The 25,675-nt window shown below is 44.8% G+C and overlaps 1 long non-coding RNA gene across 2 annotated transcripts in view; it reads right to left on the minus strand.

Annotated features, from left to right (window-relative positions):
- The window catches only part of LOC149456226 (uncharacterized), a 42,476-nt gene that overhangs the window by 1,885 nt on the left and 14,916 nt on the right, over positions 1–25,675 (minus strand). For both annotated transcript variants that reach the window (XR_016313936.1, XR_016313935.1), the window contains 3 exons: positions 20,241–20,337; positions 3,959–4,035; positions 1,328–1,417 (listed from right to left, as the gene is read on the minus strand). This is a non-coding gene — a long non-coding RNA (uncharacterized LOC149456226). The remainder of the gene's footprint in view (positions 1–1,327; positions 1,418–3,958; positions 4,036–20,240; positions 20,338–25,675) is intronic.

The raw sequence follows: 25,675 nt of genomic DNA on the forward strand, positions 1-25,675 counted from the left end.
GTCTTCCAGTTCTTTGAGATTTCTGGGCTGTCTGTCACGCACTGCTCTTTTAAGGTCTATCCATAGATTTTCAATTATGTTGAGGTCAGGAGATTGTGAAGGCCATGGCAAAACCTTCAGTTTACGCCTCTTGATGTAATCCCCCGTGGATTTCGAGGTGTGTTTAGGATCATTATCCATTTGTAGAAGCCATCCTCTCTTTAACTTCAGCTTTTTCACAGCTGCTACCAATCTGCCCAGTGAAGAGGGACAAAGAAAGGAGAGCCGCAGCTCTTATGCACAATGCTGGATCATGACGGGGATCAAGTAAGTATAAGGGAAGGTGATAGTCTGTTACACAAAAGGTTTTTTACCTTAAAGCGGAGCTCCACCCAAAATGACTGCTCCCCATTAAGGATTGGCACCTTTGGGGGGGGGGGCGGTACCCGAATTTCACAGGTACCAGTTCCCACTTCTAGGCGATCGGAAGCGGAAGGTGTCCTCCCTCCCTGTAGTCTTTTGGGACACATGACAGGTCCCAGAAGATTACAGGACCATTCATGAAGCGCAGTGCTACTCGCGCATGTGCAGAGGGTACCCTTCTGTGAAACCGCAGGCTATCACAGCTGGGTGCCCACACTGAAGATGCTGGCACCTGGAACACAGGACGGCTGGTGAAATGGGCTGCGGAGGACACACTGTGGGACCGAGGGACAGGTAAATGGCTGTTTTTTAAAAGTCAGCAGCTATAGTCTTTGTAGCTGCTGACTTATTTTTGGACAGGGTGAGTGGAACTCCGCTTTAATGCATACAATCCATTAAGTTAAAAACCCTTGAGGATTTAGAAGTACTTTAATGCCTGAACTCAGCTGCTGCAACTAGAAAATGAGACAGAACACTGCACATGCACGTAGATTGAACCTTGTAGCACCCATGCTACAACTGTGCGCCCACTAAAAACCTGGAAGCAGACTGGTTTCTATGCAGAAGTCAGCCTGATTTTGCACTCCCCAGCTTTAATAAATAAGCCCCACTGTAACCAGATCACATGGTACAAAAGTACCATGCAATCTGGTGCGGGCAAACGCACTGCATTTGCGACCGACACTTGGGATGTCATTACATTTCTATTGACACCCGCTGCAGATTGCAAAAGCTGTGTGTTTTGCATCTAGGTTTAATTGCAAAGGAAAGTACAGCACGCTCCTGCGTGATTCAGATGTGGGCATGTGAGAACCGGCCTTAATAGCCTGTTTTTGGTGTAAAATACGTATAAATTCTAGGTCAGCCGGACAGTAATGGTTATTACCTGTACAGAAAGGTCAGTAATAAATATAAGAAAACTCACAAATTCCACATTTTCCTTCAGTCTTCAGGGTGGCTCCCAGGCTGCTTTGCGGTAACGCACGTCTGATGTTACAGTTAGAGATGAGGGCTTCTCAAAAAAGGCAAAAGCAAAATTCACAAATATGGTGACATACAGGATCCTTAAAAAGTAAGCAATAATAGATAATAAAATAAATACAACTTTACAGCGGAGATGTGTTATTCATTGGAGGGATTAGATAAAAGTCAAATGTCCCCAGACATCCCAGGATGTAGAAAACACCTCCAGAGGCTTTGCTTCTGGTATTTCAAACTAAAATCCAAGGACAGGCAGAAGAGGCAGTTCTACCTTCAACCATGGACTGCACTACAGGGTTTTCAACTCCAGTTACTGGAAATATCACACTTTTTATCAAATAAAATAAGAGTTAAAAGGCAAACGTTACCTGTGTCTTTTGACAGATATACCCAGTAAATATTTTACCATTGCAGTACCTCTAGCATCTCCCCTGCAACCTTCATACAGTCTATAGCCCCTTTAGAGTCTCCCTGCCTGCCACCTACAGATTATAGCCCCTCTAGTATCTCCCTTCGTGCCACCTACACCCTCTATATACTCTCTAGCATCTCCCTCCATGCCCCATACACCCTCTATATTCTCTCTAGTATCTCCCTGCCAACCCACCACCTTCAGGGAAGTTTGCCTGTCATTCTAGAACCATGGCCACTCTGCACCTCCTTCCTACCACCACCTACAGGAGGTCACACAGAGGATGGCTCTCTGATCCAGTTTGCCGTTGTGTTTTGCACTGCAGACCCTATGCAAATCCAGGTCTGCCAGGATTGCCTCCATGTAACAGGATTTGAGAATGGTGACTCGCTCATGATAGCAAATAATGCATTGTGGGAAGGCAGGGGGTATAGCCATGTGTTTTTATACCTGGAAGTACTGGGATTTTCACTGGTGTGGATATGGGAGGTGGACAGGAACAAGGAAGGTAATTAATCACTTCCCGTGCGGCCCATGTATATAAACGGCCAGATGGGAGCAGTGCAGGGGTGGGTGGCCGATTATAAACGTCCTCCCCGCTCCCTGCTTGTGTGCGCACAGCACCGCGGTAGTTGTACGGGACGTCTGTGTGAGGTGCCGATCATGTGATCACTGAGTATACTTCTGACATCATTGCTTACTACGTGTGAAATCTGTTAATGATCACAGAGGTCACATAGCATAAGGCTATTCACAACAGCCTTGTACCATGTGACAAGCTGTGACCGATCACAGCTCACACAGTATTTCTCAATGGCTGCAAGAATGCAGCCAGAGAGAAGTAGAAATTATTGCTTTTACAGCCTTTATAGGTAAAAAAGCAATCAGTGTAAAAAAAAAAAATCTTCACCACCCCCCACAAGTAGTACAGTAGTACCATAGTGACACTGTACTACTTGGGAGGGTGATGAAGATGTTTTTTTTACTGCTCTGGTTACAGTATGTTGATAAAAAAACAAAAAAAAATTTAAAAGATATAAAAAAAAAAAGAAAAATGTAAAAAAAAGTTTTGAAAATTTATAATAATTTTTGGTTATAAACTAATTTTGGTTATTTTTTTTTTACTAAAAAGAAAACTGAATAAATTTTGGCCAAGATTTATAGAGAAAGATTATTTATTTTTTCAAAATTTTGGACTTTTTCATATATAGCAAAAAAAATAAAAATCCCAGTGGTGAATAAACACCACCAAAATAAAAAGTTTTATTTGTCTCCAAAAATGCTAAAAAATTCATATGGGTACAGTGTTGCATGACCGCGCAATTGTCATTCAAAGTGTGATAGCACTGAAAGCTGAAAATTGGCCTGGACAGGAAGGGGGTAAAAGTGTCCGGACTTGAAGTGGTTAAAAGGCATTTACCAGAATCTTTTTTTCACTATTTAACTATTTTAAACTAGGAAAAAGTGTTATTCCTGCCAAACCTTTTTTCCAAAGAAGGTGGGATGCAGTTAGGCTCTCTGTCTGTGCTCACTGCAGGGGAGATTCCTCCTCTCTACAAGTTCAAAGGAACAGGAAGTGAACGGAATCTCTCTAGGTACGCATCAGCAAATAAAACCACTTTATTCATAGAAGGGGAAGTGTTAGAACCTCTGTGATTTTTTTTCTTGCCCTTCATATAGTATAAACGTTAGCTGGGTATACACAGTCTTTTTTCAAGCAACCAGCTGGTTGAATGGGAAAAAAAACAAAAGAAAAACCAAAAACCAACTTCCCAAATCCCAGCATGCACACAAGTGAGGGATACACACGTACTGAGATATGGGCAGTTCCTGCTGGACAGGAGGAATTTCAATACGCATATACCCTGCTTTACTCTCCTCATTTCCTATGTGGGTTAAGTGAAATTTCCTTGATAAATGTCAATAGAAACTCAACAGATGTCCTAACACTTCCACTTGCAAAAACAATAGAAAAAATGATTTTGTTTGAAGATTCACCGAAAATCCGTCTCATTTATTACTGTGCCGGAACCCACAGCCCACAGAGGATGCCAGTGAATAATGGAGATGTGGACATGGAAGGATTGTGTACCATGTATTGCCTATAGCCAACACACAGCAAGTATTTATACAGCAATAAATGAAAAATAAAAGCTTACTTACTACTGGCACAGATCAGAATAATCCCAGCAATAGAGCTGCAGAGAATACAGATCAACACGATGGTCTATGGAGCGATTCTGCGAACAGAAAGAACACAGCCAGGTCATAAAATAAAGACTAACAAAGCATTCCCATTCCACCAATACAAAAGCAGTTACTCATACGCATTCTTATAACCACTCAATGCCGTCATCTTTCTCATCATCTTAAAATATGTAGGGATGGTTACCTGCAAAAGACACCTGGCAATTAGACCCCTGATGTCTCCCCTGCCCTTCACTGAAGCCAATGAAGCGCAGATCACGCAGTGCGAGTCTGAGGTTCAAAGGTGGAAAACTGGAACCCGGGAAACATAGTGGGAGGTGGTAGGGGAATTGGATGGTGCATTAACGGGGGCCCATGAAAGTGATCCATCAGCTGTACATCCACCAGATCGCTTCCACCTGAAATTCGACTTGTTAAAGATACATGCTACAGCACCTGGGAAACTGTGTAAAACCCTCTGCTGCTGCAGACATATGCCATACATCAGGGGAAGCAATAGGATTCAATAAAGTCCTAAAAGGCTACGTTCACCTTTCTGACCAGATTTCATATTCCAACTATATTTAACCACTTGCCCTCCTGAGGATTTACCCCCCTTCCTGACCAGGCCTCTTTTTGCTACTCGGCGCTGCACTAATCCAACTGATAAATGTGCGGTCATGCAATGCTGCACCCAAACGAAATCCTTCTTTTCACACGAATAGAGCTTTCTTTTGGTGGTATTCGATCACTTGTGCGCTTTTAATTTTTCACACTATAAACAAAAAAAGACCAAAACTTTTGAAGAAAAACTATATTTTTTACTTTCAGCTATAAAAAATATATAGTAATACGGTACATAAATTAAATTTACATCCTTTTTTTCCCACAAATTGAGCTTTCTTTCGGTGGTATTTGATTGCCTGTGCATTTTTTATTTTTTGCGCTATAAAAGAACAGCCTGACAATTTTGAGAAAAAAAAACAATATTTTGGACTTTTTGCTATAAAACATGTCCAGTAAAAAAAATATAAAACTCAAATTTAGTCATAAATTTCTGCCAAAATGTATTCTGCGACATGTCTTTGCTAAAAAAAAAATCCCAATACGTGTAAATTAATTGGTTTAATAATGGCGGCAATCAGAGACTTATGGCGGTGATCAGTGATTTATGACAGTGATCAGCGATTTATGACAGTGATCAGCGACTTATGGCGGAACTGCGGCGGACATTTTGACACTGGGGGGGAAACTGACTTGGGGTCACTGACATCATCAGTGACACCAATACAGTGATCAGTGCAAAAAAAAAAACACTGACACTGTACTAATGGCGCTGGGGAGGAAGGGGTTAACTTTTATTAGGTAAAGAAAGGGTTAACTGTGTGAGGGGAGTGTTTTACTAGGGGGCCGGGTGTGTACTTCACAGGAACACGCTGATCCCGAGAATAAAGTCTTCTCTCAGGTTTAGGGTGCTCTGAACTGACAGATAGCATGGCTGCATTGTTTACATTGCAGCTCTGCTATTTGTCAGTGATTACTTGTAATCGCCGACACCCAGCGGGAAATGATGGACGCCTCTCGCACGGCCCATACCTGTTTTGCACAGCGATGTTAAAAGACGGTGCTGTGCGCACAGGTGCCGCACTGCCGCAGTAACAACACTGCGGCGGGTCGGCAAGCTGTTAAGGTGTACCATAACACATGGTCACATTCTCCAACCCCCCCATCCTGCAACTGCACCCCACGTCACCGGAACCACAGGGTGCTTCTACCTGCACAAATAAAAACAAAGATACAAATATCCAGTGATTGTGTTTCCAAGCGCAATTAACACAATACTACAAACCTTACATTTCGGGGGGAGGGGCTCTAAGTTATTAAGGCAAAACATTTGTTTTTATACATTTTGGATAGGGTAAGGGAGGGTTATAATCCCTTTCAGATTGTTTTGCCATCATTGTCCAATTGGGGAGATTTCCCTTCACTCCCTGTCCCATAGCCAAAACAGGAATGAAAAGAAATATCTCCAAAATTAAGGGATTCCCTGGTTGCCACCAGAACTGGCTTCCCCTTTAAAATATGCCCCTCTACTATGTTCTGGGGACAACTCTTTCCCTTTCAGTGATAACCATAAACATGAGGAGAAATAGAAAGGGTAAACCCTCTTAATGTAGGCACAGATATCAGTAAAAACCTGACAGGTGTTCTAATCCCTAACCACTATAACGGGAAAAAAGGGGGTTTTAAATACTTTTTTAGTTATAATTTAAATAGCTTCTAAACAAATTGTTTTTTTTTTCAGTTTTCCTGAAAACCCATGGAGAGTCCTTTGGGTGATTAAAAGAAATAGACCAAGACTGCATGAGTGATGGTCAGTTTTACAGTCATTCATTTTACGGTATTTTAAAAAGTATCATTTTAGTTCATTATTAAAGTCCATTTTAGTGTAAAGTGATGGGAGGTAATGCAAACACTTAAGCTTAAGTTAAATATTTAAATACACTTAATTTAAATAGTCTTGTGACTTCAGCAGAGCTCTAGTTAAAGCACGTAGGAGTCACCATCGCGGCACAGCACCCTGGATTGACAGTACATTCAGTGTGCCCTCAGTTCAGAGCTCATGCGCTGGTGACGTCATTAGCTGCAGAAATTGTGAATATCTCCTTAACCACGTCAAGTCCGGACACTTTCACTTCCTTCCTGTCCAGGCCAATTGTCAGCTTTCAGTGCTGTCACACTTTGAATGACAATTGCGCGGTCGAGCAACACTGTACCCATATGAATTTTTTAGTATTGTTTTGAGACAGATAAAACTGTATTTTGATGGTATATATTCACCACTGGGATTTTTTTTTTTTTTTTGCTATATAAATGAAAAAAAGTGTTTTTCTTATGAAATTTTGCAAATAAATAATCTTTCTTCATAAATCTTGGCCAAAATTTATTCAGTTATCTTTTTAGTAAAAAACAAAATAACCCAAATTAGTTGCAGCCATTGAGAAATACTGTGTGAGCTGTGATTGGTCACAGCTTGTCACAGGGTACAAGGCTGTTCTGAATAGCCTTGTACCATGTGACCTCCAAGATCATTGACATATTTCACACGTAGTAAGCAATGATGTCAGAAGTGACATCTTGCTAACTACTATTCATGTGATCGCCGATTGGCCAATCAGTGATCACATGATCTGGACCTCACACAGAGGTCCTGTACAGCGATCAGTGCGATCCGGATAGAGCGGGCACCGTATCGTGGTGCCACGCGCTCCTGGGGAGCGTGCACAGGCTAAAATGGCGGGCGGCGTTTATGAACGGCAACTCACCCCTACACTGCTCCCGTCCGGCCCATGTATATAAACGGCTGGACGGGAAGTGGTTAATAGTGCATGTTTAGGAGAAATTCATTGTGCCTACAGGCAGGGGAGGACTGACCATTTGGAAACTCGGGCACTGCCTGAGGGTCCGGGGTCAGTAGGGGGCCCCATGAGATGCCCCTGGTTCCTTCTTTCATAGGCTTTTTTGAGTTTGGGCAAGCACACAGGGGCCCCATGATCCCCTATTGCCCGGGGGCCCCATGAGTTGTCAGTCCGCCCCTGCCTACAGGTAAGATCTATTATAAGCATACCTGTAGGTACAATTGACCAAGCGGAGTTTACTACAACTTTATCATTTGATTTAGGAATGAATGTCATTTATCAAATGTAAACTACACATAAGTGGAAATTTGTTTGTTCAAGACAAATTATCCATCTTATTCCTTAAAAAGTTGTTCATGGCTATAGTGGACAACAAATGTTGATTTCACCTCACTAAATTTTAGAAAATCGAGTAAAAGTCACTGCTCTTTTCACATTGTCCCTTACAATGTGATTCCTAGAAAACTCAAATAAAGAAAAAAGAGTTGTTCTTTTCTTTACGCTTCCATCAGGAATGATAAAGACAGCAATGTGATACTTACAGTCAATGTGAGTTTCCTTTCAGCACAACACTCCATAGATAAGACAGGTAACCACAAGCAGCAATACATTGCGCACTGAGCTGTGTGGGAGCATCTTGTTGCACTGACCACTGACACATGGACCTGTAGACAAGGCTACGTTGTCATATATAGTTCAGTACACATTGGATTCCAGTTCTCCCCTCCGCCTTCTAAGAGGCGGAATACAAGTTGCAGCACTGAAAGGAAATTCTTTAAAGTAAAATAAAAACTGAATCAGAAAATTCTCCGCTGTTTACGTCACATTCAGATTCCCTTCTCAATGAATAATGACACTGAACCCTGGCTCACACTGATGCAGTGCAGAATTTGCTGCGTTTTCTGTGAGAATTCCGCACCGCTTCAGAAACGCACCCTGTTCATGCGAACAGCTGCATGTGTGTATGTTAACAACAGCCCGAAAGCGGTCTGAAAAATGCGGTGCAATGTGCAGAATCGGATCGCATAGGTGTGAATACTCATGTGATCTGATTCTATTGTGGACCCAGAAAAAGGGTCCTGCACCTTTCTGGTGTGGTGCGATTACAGCCATACAAAATGTATGGCTCCAATCGCACCGCACACAAATCGTATGTGATTTGCACAGGAATGCGGTGCGGTTCCTGTGTGAATCACATGCAATATACCGCACCGCATGTATGTGAACCCAGGCTCAAAAATGCTCATTAGTCCAGAATGACTGTTCTAGTTTCCTTTTCTATGTACATTTAGTGCTGGTTCACACCACCAAACGAAGTGCTTTTCCCACATTGGATTGCATGGTACTTTTGTAACGTGATCAGGTTACAGTGCGGGAATGAATGGGCATGAAATTGCACTACACTGAACAACCGTATGTGAATCGCACAGGAAAGCAACACGCATTCCTGTGTGATTCATCTCTGGACATGGTGTGAATTGTATTGTCAGTTTCTTTATGTTGACCTTGACCATTGTGGATGGCTACTTAGACAAGAATATCTCTTATGTGTACAACAAAGTGATTGTCTCTATTTCTGTCTACAAACAGAAGAAAAATGTAGGCCAGTGGTGGGTACTGTACTAGATATAGAGGTCCTTAGGGGTGGCCTTGACCACCAAAGAGTCGCATTCATCGTTTTGATTCCTGTAAGTTGTTTTTGTTGTGGTATCAAACTGCATTAGCTTATTATTGTTTTGTAGTTTGGAGTGCCCCCTTACATGGATTGATCCCATCAGAGCGCCCCCTTACATGCATTGTTCCTATCGGTTTGCCCCTCTGCATGGACTGTTCTCATCGGAGTGCCCCCTTACATGGATTGATCCCATGAGAGTGCCCCCTTACATGGACTGATCCCATCAGAGTGTCCTCTCACATGGACTGATCCCATCGGAGTGTCCCCTCACACGGACTGATCCCATCGGAGTGCCCCCTCACATGGACTGATTCCATTGGAATGTCCCGTTACATGGACTGATCCCATCAGAGTGTCCCCTCACACGGACTGATCCCATCGGAGTGCCCCCTCACATGGACTGATTCCATTGGAATGTCCCGTTACATGGACTGATCCCATCAGAGTGTCCCCTTACATGGTGTAAGGGACCGCCTGGCGGCACCACTAGCACTCCACTGATCAGGCGTCCCCAGAGCATGGAATCTAAGCCCCAGAGTACTTGTTCACCAGGGCCCCTGATGGTGGGGATGGACTTGGAGCACCCTGTGACCAGGTCGTGACTACTGAGTATACCTGTCAGTGGTAAGGGTGTTCGCAAGGGGCTCCCCCAGGGGAGAGCCTGATAAGAGGAGGTCGGGCGACCTCTACTGGATGGATGGATGGCTGAGCAGGTGCGAGGTCAGACAAGCCGGGTCGGTAGCCGTGGGGACGGTGCGGTAGAAAGCAGCGGGCAGAGAATAGTCGGGTCACACGCCAGGTCAGTAACAGAAGATCAGATCCAATAGGGGGCATCTGGGAGAGAGGTCAGGCAAGCCAAGGGTCAGAGCAGGAGAATACAGCGTGGTCAGGTACAATCCGGGTCAGCAACTTACAGGAGACAGGTTCACAGGTTCAGGAATGCAGGTAAGACCAGAAGGCACTCAATGACAGTTCAAGGCCGTTTAAATATCGTGCCCTGCGCTGTCATTGGTGCCAGGCGCGCGCCCGCGGCTCCTAGTGCGCATGCGCGAGTTCGGACGCCGCGGCCGGCCTGGACCTAGTGCCTGCGTCCCTGCACAAGGCGGCGCACTGTGCCTGCGCCGGGACCAGCGCCGTGGTGATCCCTGACATTGCCCCCCCCTACGGGCAACCTCCGGATGCCCACCCGATCTCTCCACCACGGGTGATCACGAAGAAACCCCCGGACAAGCCTAGGTGCATGAACATTTTGGGCCGGTTCCCAGGAATTGTCCTCCGGACCATAGCCCTTCCAATTAATTAGGAACTGGGTCTGACCCCCCCTCCTTCGGCACTTCAGGATTGCTTCTACCTCAAATTCTTCTTGCTCTTCAACAGTTATGGCCTCCAGAGGTCTGGACTCTCGATCTGGAAAGGGATCTGGGACCACTGGTTTCAGCAGGGACACGTGGAATACTGGGTGGATCTTGAACGTCTCAGGGAGGATGAGCTCGTATGCCACTTTGTTAATCATTCGCTTCACACAGAAAGGGCCTACAAACTTCGGTCCCAATTTCCTTGAAGGACACAACATTTTCAAATTTGTTGTCGCCAACCAGACCTTATCCCAAGGTTGCAGCACCAGGTCCCCCCTTCGCTTCTTATCAAAAACCTTCTTGTTATCCTCCTGGGCCCGAGAGATGGCCTCCTGAAGTAATTTGTTGTTGGTGGAGAAAAAAGTAAGCGCGTCTTGTGTGGCCGGAACTGGACACTCGGGGACCAGATCAGGAAGGAAAACAGGGTGAAATCCATAGTTTGAAAAAAAACGGGGATTGCCCCGTTGCTGAATGATTTCAATTGTTGTAGGCAAATTCTGCCAAGGGTAAGAGCGTCAGCCAATTATCCTGTAGGAAGGACGTGTAGCATCGCAGGTATTGCTCCAGGGTCTGGTTAGTCCTCTCTGTTTGCCCATTGGTCTGTGGGTGGAACGTGGAGGAGAGGGACAGTTTGATATCCAATGCCTTGCATACAGCCCTCCAAAATTGAGAAGTGAATTGGACTCCTCGATCCGAGACGATGTCTTCTGGAACTCCGTGTAATCTTACTATTTCCTGAATGAAGATTCGTGCAGTCTCGGATGCCGACGGAGTATTCTTCAAGGGTAAGAAGTGGGCCATCTTAGATAGTCGATCGATGACCACAAGGATCGCGGTGTGGCCCTGGGACGGAGGGAGCTCGACTATAAAGTCCATTGCGATCCTTTGCCATGGTCGTTCAGGTATCGGCAGTGGGTGCAGCAGTCCCCAAGCCTTGTTTCTTGAAGGTTTGTTTCTTTGACAGACGGCGCAGGATTTAACGTAATGTTTGCAGTCCTTAGCCATGCTCGGCCACCAAAATGAGCGTTGGAGAAGATCCAGGGTTTTTGTTAGGACAAAGTGTCTTGCCATCGGGTGATTATAACAATGTACCAAGACTAAAGTTCGGACTTCTTCAGGTACCGCGATCAACCCCTCCTTCCATAGGAGTCCTCCCTTGTTCTGCAGGGACACCCCAGATGGGGCTGACATTGCCGTAGATGCGTCCAGGAGTTTCGACCGAAGCTCTGTTTGGAGGGCCAAGAAGTTCCCTGAAGACAGAATGGTATCGGGTACTGGTTCTTCCTTGGGGTCCTCAAACATGCGTGACAGTGCGTCGGGCTTCGTGTTCTTGGAACCAGGTCTGTATGTTATATGAAAGGAGAACCTGGAGAAAAAGAGTGCCCATCTCGCCTGTCACGGGCGTAACCGTTTGGCCGTTCTCAGATACTCTAGGTTTTTATGATCGGTGAAGATCAAGATTGGATGCGTGGCTCCTTCCAGCAGGTACCTCCATTCCTCTAATGCCGTTTTAATGGCCAACAGTTCTCGATCGCCAATATCATAGTTCTTCTCGGCCGGAGTAAGCTTCCTTGAAAAGAATGCTACAGGGTGTAGGAGTTCCTTGGTGCCTTTTCGCTGGGACAGGATGGATCCTACCGCATTCTCAGACGCATCTACTTCCAGTATGTAAGGCAGGGATGCGTCTGGATGGCCGAGAATGGGTGCTGTGGTGAACAATTTATTCAGGGCCTCAAAGGCTTCCTGGGCCTCTGGTGTCCATCTGAAGCGGGTTCCTTGTTTGGTCAACTGAGTTATGGGGGAGACCAGACCTGAGAAGTTCCTAATAAACTTTCTGCAAAAGTTCGAAAACCCAATAAAACGTTGGATGCCCTTTTTATCTGTGGGAACTGGCCAATCCAGAATTGCTGAGACCTTCTGAGGGTCCATCGCGACCCCCGTGGTGGAGATAATCAGACCCAAAAAAGTAATACTGGGCTGCTCAAAGCTTCACTTGTCAGCTTTGGCATATAGCCCATGCAGGCGCAACCGCCCTAAAACCTTTGCCACATGAATCCTGTGAGCCTTAAGTGAGGGTGAAAAGATCAGTATGTCATCCAAGTAGACGATTACAAAAACATCAAGGTAGTCCCTGAATAGATAGCTCACAAAATGCTGGAACGTGGCTGGGGCATTGCACAGCCAAAATGGCATGACCAGATATTCAAAGTGCCCAAAACGAGTACGGAACACTGTCTTCCACTCGTCCCCCTCTCCTAGGCTCAGTCATGGCCCTCTGGTACTGTAAGGGACCGCCTGGCGGCACCACTAGCACTCCACTGATAAGGCATCCCCAGAGCACGGAATCTAAGCCCCAGAGTACTTGTTCACCAGGGCCCCTGATGGTGGGGATGGACTTGGAGCACCCTGAGACCAGGTCGTGACTACTGAGTATACCTGTCAGTGGTAGGGGTGTTCGCCAGGGGCTCCCACAGGGGAGAGCCTGATATGAAGAGGTCGGGCAACCCCGACGGGATGGATGGATGGATGGCTGATCAGGTGCGAGGTCAGACAAGCCGGGTCAGTAGCCGTGGGGACGGTGCGGTACAAAGCAGAAAATAGTCGGGTCACACGCCAGGTCAGTAACAGAAGATCAGATGCAATAGGGGGCATCCAGAAGAGAGGTCAGGCAAGCCAAGGGTAAGAGTAGGAGAATACAGCGTGGTCAGGTACAATCCGGGTCAGCAACTTACAGGATACAAGTTCACAGGTTCAGGAATGCAGGTAAGACCAGAAGGCACTCAATGACAGTTCAGGGTCGTTTAAATATCGCGCCCTGCACTGTCATTGGTGCCAGGCGCGCGCCCGCGGCTCCTAGTGCGCATGTGCGAGTTCGGACGCCGCGGCCGGCCTGGACCTAGTGCCCACGTCCCTGCACAAGGCGGCGCAATGCGCCTGCGCAGGGACCAGCGCCGTGGTGATCCCTGACACATGGACTGATCCCATCAGAGTGTCCCCTTACATAGACTGATCCCATCGGAATGTCCTCTCACATGGACTGATCCCATCAGAGTGTCCCCTCACATGGACTGATCCCATCGGAGTGTCCCCTCACATGGACTGATCCCATCGGAGTGTCCCCTCACATGGACTAATCCCATCGGAGTGTCCCCTCACATGGACTGATCCCATCAGAGTGCCCCCTCACATGGACTGATCCCATCGGAGTGTCCCCTCACATGGACCGATCCCATCGGAGTGCCCCCTCACATGGACTGATCCCATCAGAGTGTCCCCTCACATGGACCGATCCCATCGGAGTGTCCCCTCACATGGACTGATCCCATCGGAGTGTCCCCTCACATGGACCGATCCCATCGGAGTGTCCCCTCACATGGACTGATCCCATCGGAGTGCCCCCTCACATGGACCGATCCCATCGGAGTGTCCTCTCACATGGACTGATCCCATCGGAGTGCCCCCTCACATGGACCGATCCCATCGGAGTGTCCTCTCACATGGACTGATCCCATCGGAGTGTCCCCTCACATGGACTGATCCCATCGGAGTGCCCCCTAACATGGACTGATCCCATCGGAATGTCCCGTTACATGGACTGATCCCATCAGAGTGCCCCCTTACATGGACTGATCTCATCAGAGTGTCCCCTCACATGGACTGATCCCATCGGAGTGTCCCCTCACATGGACTGATCCCATCGGAGTGCCCCCTTACATGGACTGTTCCCATCGGAGTGTCCCCTTACATGGACTGATCCCTTCGGAGTGCCCCCTTACATGGACTGATCCCATCGGAGTGTCCCCTTACATGGACTGATCCCATCGGAGTGTCCCCTTACATGGACTGATCCCATCAGAGTGTCCCCTTACATGGACTGATCCCATCAGAGTGTCCCCTTACATGGACTGATCCCATCAGAGTGTCCCCTTACATGGACTGATCCCATCAGAGTGCCCCCTTACATGGACTGATCCCATCGGAATGTACTCTCACATGGACTGATCCCATCGGAGTGCCCCCTCACATGGACTGATCCCATCGGAGTGTCCTCCCACATGGACTGATCCCATCGGAGTGCCCCCTCACATGGACTGATCCCATCGGAGTGTCCCCTCACATGGACTGATCCCATCGGAGTGTCCCCTCACATGGACTGATCCCATCGGAGTGTCCTCTCACATGGACTGATCCCATCGGAGTGTCCTCTCACATGGACTGATCCCATCGGAGTGCCCCCTCACATGGATTGATCCCTTCGGAATGCCCCCTTACATGGACTGATCCCATCGGAGTGCCCCCTCTGTAACACTAAACTGATGACCTGTAGAGGCTTTTGAAGTGTCGCCTATAGAAAATATAAGGTACTGACGTTTGTCGCCATTTCACAGGTACATGTAAATTTAATGTTTGACATGCTAGGTATCTATATACTCAGCGCACCCTCGTCTTTTATATTTTACAAAAAAATTTGTTTGTAATTTGTTGCATTTGTTTGCCTTAAAATTCAGTTTAGTGAGTTTCTTCATGAAATTTTGCATTTCCTAGACCTTTGTGGTAATATTGTGCGACATAACAAATTGGAACTACCCCTATTTCATTCTTTAGGGTGTCTGCTTTCAAAAAATGTATAATGTTTGGGGGTTTTGTGTAATCTTCAGGCCTAAAATGATTTTGTAAACGTGTGCAAAAATATGCAAAAACGGTTCTGGCAGTGAAAGGGCTAAAATTGTTCAGAATAGCTTGCAGTCTGCCCAAAGACCAAACATCTAAATAGTAAGATCTTTTTTTTTTTAAACAAGAGTTTTAGATTTGCTTTGTAATTGGGAACCCATAGTAAACATATAGTGGGGGTTTCACAAATTTGACTGCAAATGTAGAACATGCTGCAGATAAGTAAATTACACATTTTAGACCAATTTTAAGTATATAGGAGACATAAACAGATGAGTAAAGCCTGTAGAAATGACTGAAGATGCCATAACCCATAAGGTCAGTCCACCCAAGGGTGATATTGTTGTTGTGGGTTGAGCCTTGTTGCATGAATCAGCCCCTGGCCTCGTATATTTATTTTATGGGTGTTCCTGCTCCTTCTGTTACATTTCCCATAGTATAAAATAGAAAAGTGGAGACCCCTCATAATGGGCACTGCAGGGGTATAGACCCAGGACTTCAGAGGTCTCATCTTTAGAGCCCTTAAAGTAGAAATAAAGGCAAAGCTTTTTTTTTTTAATTTCCAATAGGGTAAAGGAGGGTTTAACACTTGTCAGTTTTATTTTGGTCATCTGTGTCCCATTGGGGAGATTTCCTTTCATTTCCTATCCCATGGCCAAAAAAGGAAGTGAAAGGAAACCCATCCAAAGTGAAGGAATCCCTGGCTGTCATCAAAACTAGTGCCCCCTTGGAAGATTTCCTCTCTATTCCTGTTCTGGTCACAAAACTAAATTTGTGATTTTCTTTTACTTTCGGTGATAATAGTAAACCGGGCAAATAGAGAGGGTAAATCTCCCTAAAGGGGACACCAGGGGTGGACTGACAACTCATGGTGTCCCCGGGCAATAGGGGATCATGGGGCCCCTGTGTCCTTGCCCAAACTCAAAAAAGCCTATGAAAAAGGTACCAGAGGCATCTCAGGGGGCCCCCTACTGACCCCGGGCCCTCTGGCAGTGCTCGAGTTTCCAAATGGTCAGTCTGCCCATGGGGGACACAGAGAGCAATAAAAACCTGACAGGTGTTCTAAACCCTCTCCACTCAATTCAAAACTACAAAGTTTTGCCTGTAGGTATACTTTAAGAGATACACAGAACCGCCAGGTGATCTCTCTTTAGTATAAACCCAAACTTTACGGATGGACCGATCTTTCAATAACACATGTGAATAAATAGGATCGATAATAATAAATAAAGCTTTAGACTTCGTTCACACAGGCGTACTGCCGCTTTTAGCCACAGGTGTTCATGCATCTCCATGCCGGCAGTCCCATTCATGTCAATTGGGACACAGAGCTGCATGGACACAGCCACTGCTCTCATTCTGACAGCTGTGTGGGTGTACAGCCCCAAACGCACACTTCTGCATTTCGGACTGCACCCCCGCATCTGCATGGCACCCACCTGAACACCTGGGCATCCCCCTGTGGTCCTACATGGCCCTCTCACAGGTATACACTGCAGCACACCCATGTGATCGAGGCATAGAAAGTAAAAAGATTTTTTGTTACAACATCCAAGTGAAAGATAGAACACCAACAGGTCAGAAAAAGAATTGACAAAGTCAAAAACAGAATCACCGAGTTGGAAAAAGGATCACCCGCTTGTGTCAGTGTTTTGTTAAATCAATCTTTGCTTTAACCACTTGCCTTCCGGAAGATTTACCCCCCTTCCTAAGCAGGCCATTTTTTACGATACAGCGCCGTGTTATTTTAACTGGCAATTGTGCAGTCATAAATATAAAGGGTAGGTAAGTGAGCGCAAACAGGTCAGGTGAGCAGCTAACATACAGGGTAAACCTCAAAACCTTGGAATAAAGACTTATAAATGGGGTATGTAGCGCTAGATAACAGATGACAGGCACAGTGGATGTTACAGTATGAAGTAACCATACAGTAGTTCATATACTGATTCATATATCACTGTCAGAAGCACAACGGAGATGATCCAATGCTACTCCATGCTTATGCAAGGTGGCGTTCTTGGATTTGAAAGCCTGAGAGGGCCTGGATAGCGTTGTACCTGTGACCCAGATGTTCGGATATGACCAGAGGGTGCCCAGGCTATTGACCAGACCATGATGCCCGGTTGCTGTTGAATTGCATACAATGCGCATATTATGTGCACTTGTGGTAAGCGCACAATCTCACTATTTTCCTTTATCTCACCTAATGTGATCTGGAGTAGCATTGGATCATCTCCGTTGTGCTTCTGACAGTGATATATGAATCAGTATATGAACTACTGTATGGTTACTTCATACTGTAACAGCCACTGTGCCTGTCATCTGTTATCTAGCGTTACATACCCCATTTATAAGTAATTGTGCAGTCATGCAACGCTGAACATAAATGAAATTTATGTCATTTTGTTTCCCCACAAATAGGTATTTGATCACCTCTGTGGTTTTTATATTTTATGCTATAAAGAAAACAAAATACCGACAATTTTGAAAAAGCAAAACAACAATATTTTTGACTTTTTGCTATAAAACATATTAATTACAAAAAAATAAATACATTTCATCATAAATTTAGGCAAAAATGTATTCTGCTAAATGTCTTGCTAAAAAAAAATCCCAATAAGTGTATATTAATTGGTTTACGTGAAAGTTATAGCATCTACAAAATGGCGGCACATACGTATAATGAATTTTTTTTATATATATACTAGTAATGGCGGTGATCAGCGACTTATAGCGGAACTGTGGGACTGCAGTGGGCAATCTAACACTGGGGGAGACTAACTGCCACTGACCAGTGACATTAATACAGTGATCAGGGCTAATCAAAAGCACTGACACTGTACTAATGACACTGGGCAGGAAGGGGTTAACATCTGGGGCGATCAAAGGGTTAACTGTGGGTTAGGGGGTGATTTTTTTGTGTACTGTGTTGTGTTTTACTAAGCAAAGCTGCTGCTTTCTAGATCTCTGCTGTGCAGCATGTCAATGCTGACAGGAGAGAGATCTGTGTTGTTTACACACAGGTCTCTCCCCTCTCAGCTTTGCAGATGATCACCTAGTCCTGGCCAAAAATCACCAGCCAGGACCTGGTGATTGACATCCTCAGGAGCAAATAGCAGAACGGGTAGGGCACCGCACACGAAAACCCCCTACCTGGAACTACAAAATCACATATATTTACATGATTTTGCAAAGCTGCCCTGAGAAGTATATCTGCTATGGGGCGGCAGGCAAGCGGTTAATTAAAGCCATTAGTCTGTTGGGATAGGTCTCCACTAACTTTGCACATCTAGACTTGGCAATATTTGCCCGCTCTTCTTTGCAGAACTGCTCAAGTTCACTTTAAATTGATTGTGACTGTTTGTGGACTGCAGTCTTAAATCATTCCACAGAGTTTCAAAGGGGTTTAAGTCTGGGCTCTGACTAGGCCATGCAAGGACGTTCACCTTTTTCTCCTCCAACCACTGTATGGCCATTTTTGCTGTGTGCTTTGGGTCATTATCATGTTGGAAGGTAAACCTTCTCACTGACAACTTTCTGGCAGAAGGCAGCACATTTTCCTCAAGAATTTGATGGTTTTTCACCCCATCCATCTTTCCTTCTATCCTGACAAGTGCTCCAATCCCTGCTGCACAGAAGCCCCCCAGAACAGGATATTACCACCTCCATGCTTTACTGTAGGAACGGTAGTATTTGGATGGTGAGATGTATTGGATTTCCGTCAGACACATTTTATCCTTCTAGTCAAGTAAAAACTGAGGCAAAGGCTCTGCGGTGCCAGGTAGGGCTACACAGTGAAGATCCCGAAGTAGGGCTGAAGGAGGTTCACATTGGTAGCAAAACTGAGCATGTACCATAAATCATCCTCCCTTCACGTAACCTTTTGCCAACCATGTAGCCCATATCTGCAATAGCAAGAAAAAGTAGGCCTCAGCACCCCGCGTCGGCACATATACACCCACAACAGCAATGAGCAAGCTCACTGCACATTAACTGAGCCGTCAAAGACAGCTCTCAGTCACAGCTTTTGACAAGCAGCCTGTGGGATGGGTTCCCAATCATGTATCCACTGTGACAACCAACTTTAGTGGGCTCATGATAGTGAAGCTGTGCCACCTCCCAGCCATTAACCAAAAAGTGCCATTAACCACCTCCCATCCGGCTGTTGTATATAAACGGCCGGACAGTGGCAGTGCAGGGTCGGGTGGCCATTTATAAACAGCCTTCCTGCACCCTGCTTGTGCGCGCTCCCTGGGAGCACGCAGCACCGCAATCCGCCTCCGGACACAGTGAAACACCGATCGTCGGACAGGACCTCTGTGTGACGTCCCGATCATGTGATCACTGATTGGCCAATCAGTGATCACATGCAGAGTAGTAAGCAAGATGTCACTTTTGACATTGCTTACTACCTGTGAAATCTGTTAATGATCACAGAGATCACATGGTACAAGGCTATTCACAACAGCCTTGTACCCTGTGACAAGCTGTGACCAATCACAGCTCACACAGTAGTTCTCAATGGCTGCAAGAATGCAGCTAGTGAGAAGGAGAAATCATTGCTTTTACAGTCTTTACGGGTGTAAAAGCAATCAGTGTAAAAAAAAAAAAAAAATCTTCATCACCCCTCACATGTAGTACAGTGTCACCATGGTGACACTGTACTGCTAGGGTGACAATATGTAAAAAAAAAAAATGTTTAAAACTTATAATTTTTGGTTATAAACTAATTTGGGTTATTTTATTTTACTAAAAAGATAACAGAATACATTTTGGCCAAGATTTATACTGAAATACTATTTATTTCCAAACTTTTATAAGAAAAACACTTTTTTTCTAAATTTTTGGACTTTTTCATTTACATAGCAAAAAAAATAAAAATCCCAGTGGTGAATAAATACCACCAAAATAAAGCTTTATCTGTCTAAAAAAAAATGCTAAAAAATTCATATGGGTACAGTGTTGCATGACTGCGCAATTGTCATTCAAACTGTGATAGCACTGAAAGCTGAAAATTGGCCTGGACAGGACGAGGGTAAAAAAGTGTCCGGACTGGAAGTGGGTAAGGGAGTTCAAGTTCTCCTTTAGGCATGCATGATGACGTGGATCATATTTAAACATCAGAAATCACAATTTACCTTGTGCTCACTCTTCTGGCCAACAGGACGTTTCAACCATTCACTTTCATCCCCCATGTTGATTTCCCTTTCTCTGTTTAGGTGCTAAAGTGGTGAGCTAGAAAAACAAGATAAATAGCAGGTGAATGTGTTATTACAGATGTGGATCTCCAAGATAAAATGAATGATCAAAAAAGTGAAAAAAAAAACAAGGAGAAAATCATTAGAGGCACAAATAGTCAGCAGATCTTCACCCAACCCAGCTTTACATCTATATCAATGTCCCAACCACTCCAGACTCTGGCTGAAAGTTTTCAGAGAAGGAAATCCATTCATGCATTCAATTCCAAAGTAAGCGACTGCCTTTATTCTGAATGTCCTGTTTTAGGATAGGGAGGGGTAACATTCACAAGTCTTACACCAATAGAACATATCCAAAACATCCAACTACCATTAAAAACATTGTTGCAAATTTTATTTCGGGGATAGTACAATTTTTTAAAATATATTTTTATAAACACACACACGTACACATACACTTATTTACACACACTGCTGTGCAAACATTTTAGGCCGGTGTAAAAAATGCTGTAAATTAAATATGTAAGCCCAACATTGCATACTCCTGACATACAACTGTTGTACCACGTGCTTGTACCAAAAAAAAAAAAGTATCCTGTTCTCCTTGAATTGCTTGCTTTGTGTGAAATTGTTGGTGTTCCTGCCAGTTCCTGTGCTTTCCTATTAAAAACTGACCACACCAGGCATGAGAGCACAGTGTGGCCAGTTTTCTGGTTCTGCTGACAACTCAGCCTGTTCTCCTCCATGGATTAAACTGTGCTGACATGCTTCCTTCACAGTCTTTCACTGGGAAGACCAGTGTGCTGCTGTTTCTCCTCCCTGAGTTCCATATGAAGCTGAGAACAGAAGATATATTTTCACTTTTTCTATATGTATTGTGTCAGTGTGACGATCTGTCACCCAGGATTCTCAACTAGGCAGGTTGAGGGGCTCCAGGGTAAGTGTTTGATACGGAGGAAAGTGGCTTTTCACTTTCCTCCTTTGTTTGTAAGGTCTGTTTTGGGATCGGGAGCCTGGAGATTTCAAAGAGATCTGGGAGGGATGAAATCTCCAATCCTGGGACCAGGTTTTGGGATAGGCCAGGAGACTGATTGCACAGGTGTGTGCAGGCCTTTAGAGAGAGTCAGGACCAGGGTTCTGGGCTCCACCCCGGCAGCTAGGAGTCAGCAGGGATCCACCCCGGCAGCTAGGAGTCAGCAGGGCTCCACCCCAGCAGATAGGAGTCAGATGGGAGGTCTCTGCCTTGGAGTCAGGTGGAAGCCAGACTAGCTGTGTGCTAGTGGCTATAATTTGGGAAGAGTCTACAGGAGACTGACATTGAACTGTGTGTAAGCCAGGAGGCTGATTTTGTTGGTGGATACCCCTGCGTGGGAAGCATTATGTTTGAACTTTCATTTAAAAAAAAGTGGGCTAAAAAGGCCCTTGAAAAAGAAAGCGAGTAGCTGTTTGCGTTTAAAAGCTCTACCACGTTGAAGCGAGTTCCCACAGTATACATAAATGTTTTGCCTTTCATTTCTATTTCAAACTGAATGGGCTGTTTTACAAGATGAGGGTTTACTTATACTATGGATTCTTTCAGGCATAGAAGTGTTAATAGTTTATTTTTATCAAATAACAAAATGGAAGGTAAATGAACCAAAGAGAAATCCAAATTAAATCAATATTTGGTGTGACCATCCTTTGCCTTCAAAACAGCATCAATTCTAGGTACACTTGTACAGTTTTTGAAGGAACTCGGCAGGTAGGTTGTTCCAAACAGATTGGAGAACTAACCACATATCTTCTGTGGATGTAGGCTGCCCTTTATCCTTCTGACTCTTCATGTAATCCCAAACAGACTTGATGAGGTTGAGATCAGGGCTCTGTGGGGGCCAAACCATCACTTCCAGGACTCCTTGTTCTTCTTTACAGTAAAGATGGTTATAATGACATTGGATGTATGTTTGGGGTCATTGCCCTTCTGCAGAATAAATTTGGATATATATCCTGAAGTTTAGGCGCTAAGGCTGGGCAGTGAGGTATACATAGAATGATTGTCTAAAGTGGCTGCTAGTCCTCAGCTGCTTCGCATGAAAATCACCAAGAGTGGTGAAAAAAGCAAACATGAAACCAAATGTCCCAAAAGCGATTCGAGGAAAGTGACTTGTATAAAGGAGTCCCCATGTCAAATCAAAAATCAGAACAACAATTCTGTCACTGTGGCACTAAACGTTTATAACAAGGCACAAGCATATTTATGGCAGATAAAACACGTGCTCTCTTGCTTGATCAATGGTAATATACCAGTCAGAACAAGAGAGGATGAACTTCAATAAAAACAGCAACATTGCACATTAAAGGAAAGCCTTCCAGGGAGATAGAAGCTCACAGAGCTTCAGGAGTGTCAGCGGTGAGCCCATGTCAGCAAACAGGACTGTTTTATAACCACTAGCGACTCCGCTAGTAAGGATCCACCATCAATGGGTCCACTAGGATTCTGGGAGTCACTCGGTAACCTGCGTGGGCTCGGATGCGGTGCACCAGAAGTGACGTCAACAAAGGAAGTTAACTGGATCCGGGGATCAAGGTGGAGTGCAAGCTGGACCAAACAAGATGGAGGCTTCCACTGTCACCATGACAACGCATTTCGAGCGTGGCCCTTTCCCTGCTCACAGTAACTGGTGACAGGGGTCTAAAAGACCCGACATCTCACCTGCCTGCAGTGAAACTAATAGAGTGTGAGTGCCCTCCATTCCTGTCTTCCCCAGCCATACTCACAGACAACTATCAGGAGCAGAAAAACACAAACTGGATCCCAGGAGGGAAATACACACTGCCAAGACAAGGCAACCAAATCATGAATCAGCCATATAGTAAGAGGCCCCTAATGCCCCTCCAACCCCCAGAAACACCAACATCTGTTACGGCATCATTAACCCTCTCACTGCCGGGGGGGGGGGTACACACCAGGAGCTGGGAGTGTGTTGTATGTAACAATGTATCACTAGTTGTCTGTCGGCTTGCTGCTGAAATAGACTCCTGATGTGTGAAGAAGCAGCACCTGTCACAAAGGCATTACATCACATAGGAGACGGTGTCCTCTCTGTGATATCAATAAAAAGTGTCAACAAATAAACGTACACCCAAGCACTTAAACCTCCAAAAGGTCCCCCCCCCCCCTATGTACATACCAACCTGAGCACACCGGTCATGGCACCCACATATGAAAACATTGCTGGTGCTACACGTGTTGTGCATTGCTGCACATGCCAGAGTGACAGCAATCATTTTAGGGCTGTTATACAGAGTTACTTCCAACCTAATGACCTGGAGGGGCTTTTAATGTGTCCCCTTGGAGAAAATATAGGGTGCTGAAGTACATGTCTGTATTATGGGCACGCTCAGTTTTAAAGCTTCACATATTGGGCATCTATTTACCTGGTGCAACTTCATCTTTTATATTTTACCAAACATTTGGGGAATATATTGTGTTTGTGTGCCCTAAAATGAACTCTAGTGACATTTTTTACTAAAAATTTGAGCTTGAAAAACCATTGCACACATATTATGTGACATAAATTGTCTAATTTTTGATATAATTTTTGATATTTGAATTGCCAGGGTCTCTGCTGCAAGAAAATATATCATGTTTGGGGGTTTTCTGTAATCTTCAGCAATCACCTTAAATTCATTTTTAAAATATGTGTAAAAAAAACCCTAAAAACGTCTCTGGCAGAAAAAGGGTTAAACACACCCAGTCTAAATGTATGGTAATATTAATGTGTGTGTCTATAGAACAATATTTCTGGTAGTATTTGGGGTAAAATAAGGTTTATGTGTTAAACAAATGGGCTAACAGGTGAATTTCTAAGCATCAGGTCGGTTGAGGAGGGGGGGGGGAGGGGGGGGGGGATTTGAGTAAACAACCTCACACCAAAAGTGACAGTTGATCGCTGCTGATAGCTGTACTGCTGAGGACACAGACACCTGTAGCTCCAGGATTTCTGTGGATTTCTGTGGATTTCAGCAAGTTTTCAGCGTTTCTGCTTTTATGATGGCCAAAGACTTCGACTGGGGATCAGCGGACCCTCTTCTGCTTCTGGGATTCGCATCCTCGGACTGCACCGGGAAGGACAGAGAGGAGGACATCATGGCCGCTGTCACTTACCTGCAGGGAGGAAAGCCTGAGAAGACTGAGGCCCTGGGACAGCTTCTGGACATGGCTACTACCTGCACCATGGCTCCCATCTTCCACTATCCAGTGAGGTTCCCAAAGACATCTGGGAAGAGGGCTGAAGATGGAAAGGCCCTCAAGGTGAAGAGGAGGGACATCACCACCAGCTTGGCATCCCAGGAGCCTACAACCAGCACCCAGCGATGCTCTTCCCGAGCAAGCAAAGGGGCTAAATACAAAGAGCTGGTAGCTGAAGGTCTCCTGGATGCCCTGAATGCCAAAGAGCCCAAAAGAAAGGCAGCGTACAGCAAGCCTCAAGGAGCCAAAAGACCCAGGGCCGAATGAGGTAAGTAACATCAGGTAAGGGCCGAATGAGGTAAGTAACATCAGGCAATTATGGGTTTTTTATGTTTACAGCCCATCTCTCTTACCTCCCCCTAATTACTGGCTTAAAGGGGAAAAAAAGTCCATTTTTTAGCCATAGCTCTCTCTATACTGTGTGTTTCTGATTCTGACATCTTCCCTGTCTCCTGAATCTGTCCTTTTCTTCTCACTTTGTTTGGAAAAAAAAAAAATTACAAAAAAAAAAAAAAAAAAATACAAAAAAAAAAAAAAATAGATTTTAGTTTTTAACATAGATAAAATAGTGGTAAGTTAATGTAAGATATTATGGTGTGTTTCTGACTTCATGTAACATCCTCTTTAACCCTTGAACCTCTCCTTTTCTTCTCATTTCTGTTTAAAAAAGAAAATGTTATATATAATATTATATTTTATGTATACAAACTGCAAAACCCACCACCTGTCACCCACAGCTGGCAGTTAGATTACAAAAAATGGAGATCTGGATCAGAAAAAGTCACTTTTTTGGGTTATTGTATACATTTTTAAAACATCTTAACGTTAACATCTTACAAAAAAGGAGAGGATTGGCTGGCTATAGGGGTGGAGGAGGCCAGATTTTTTTATTTTTGTGACACTAAACAATATCCCTATTATTCAGAAAAAAAACCCAAACACATCCGCTAGTTACTGTTCCTGTAATCTATTTTTCTGGAAATAATTTCTTACTGTGTTTTTCTACTTCTTTGTAACATCCTCCATGAGATTCCACACCTTCCCTCCAACTTCTTTTTGAAAATAAAACTCCTTGTGACATCCTACATTAACTCCCAAACCTCTCCTTTTCCCCACTTCTCTTTGTTTGAAAACAGCAGTGAAT

Source organism: Staurois parvus, unplaced genomic scaffold (assembly GCF_062004578.1).
Source record: "Staurois parvus isolate SC_StPar_1 unplaced genomic scaffold, SC_StPar_1.0 ptg000368l, whole genome shotgun sequence".
Lineage (NCBI taxonomy): Eukaryota > Metazoa > Chordata > Amphibia > Anura > Ranidae > Staurois > Staurois parvus.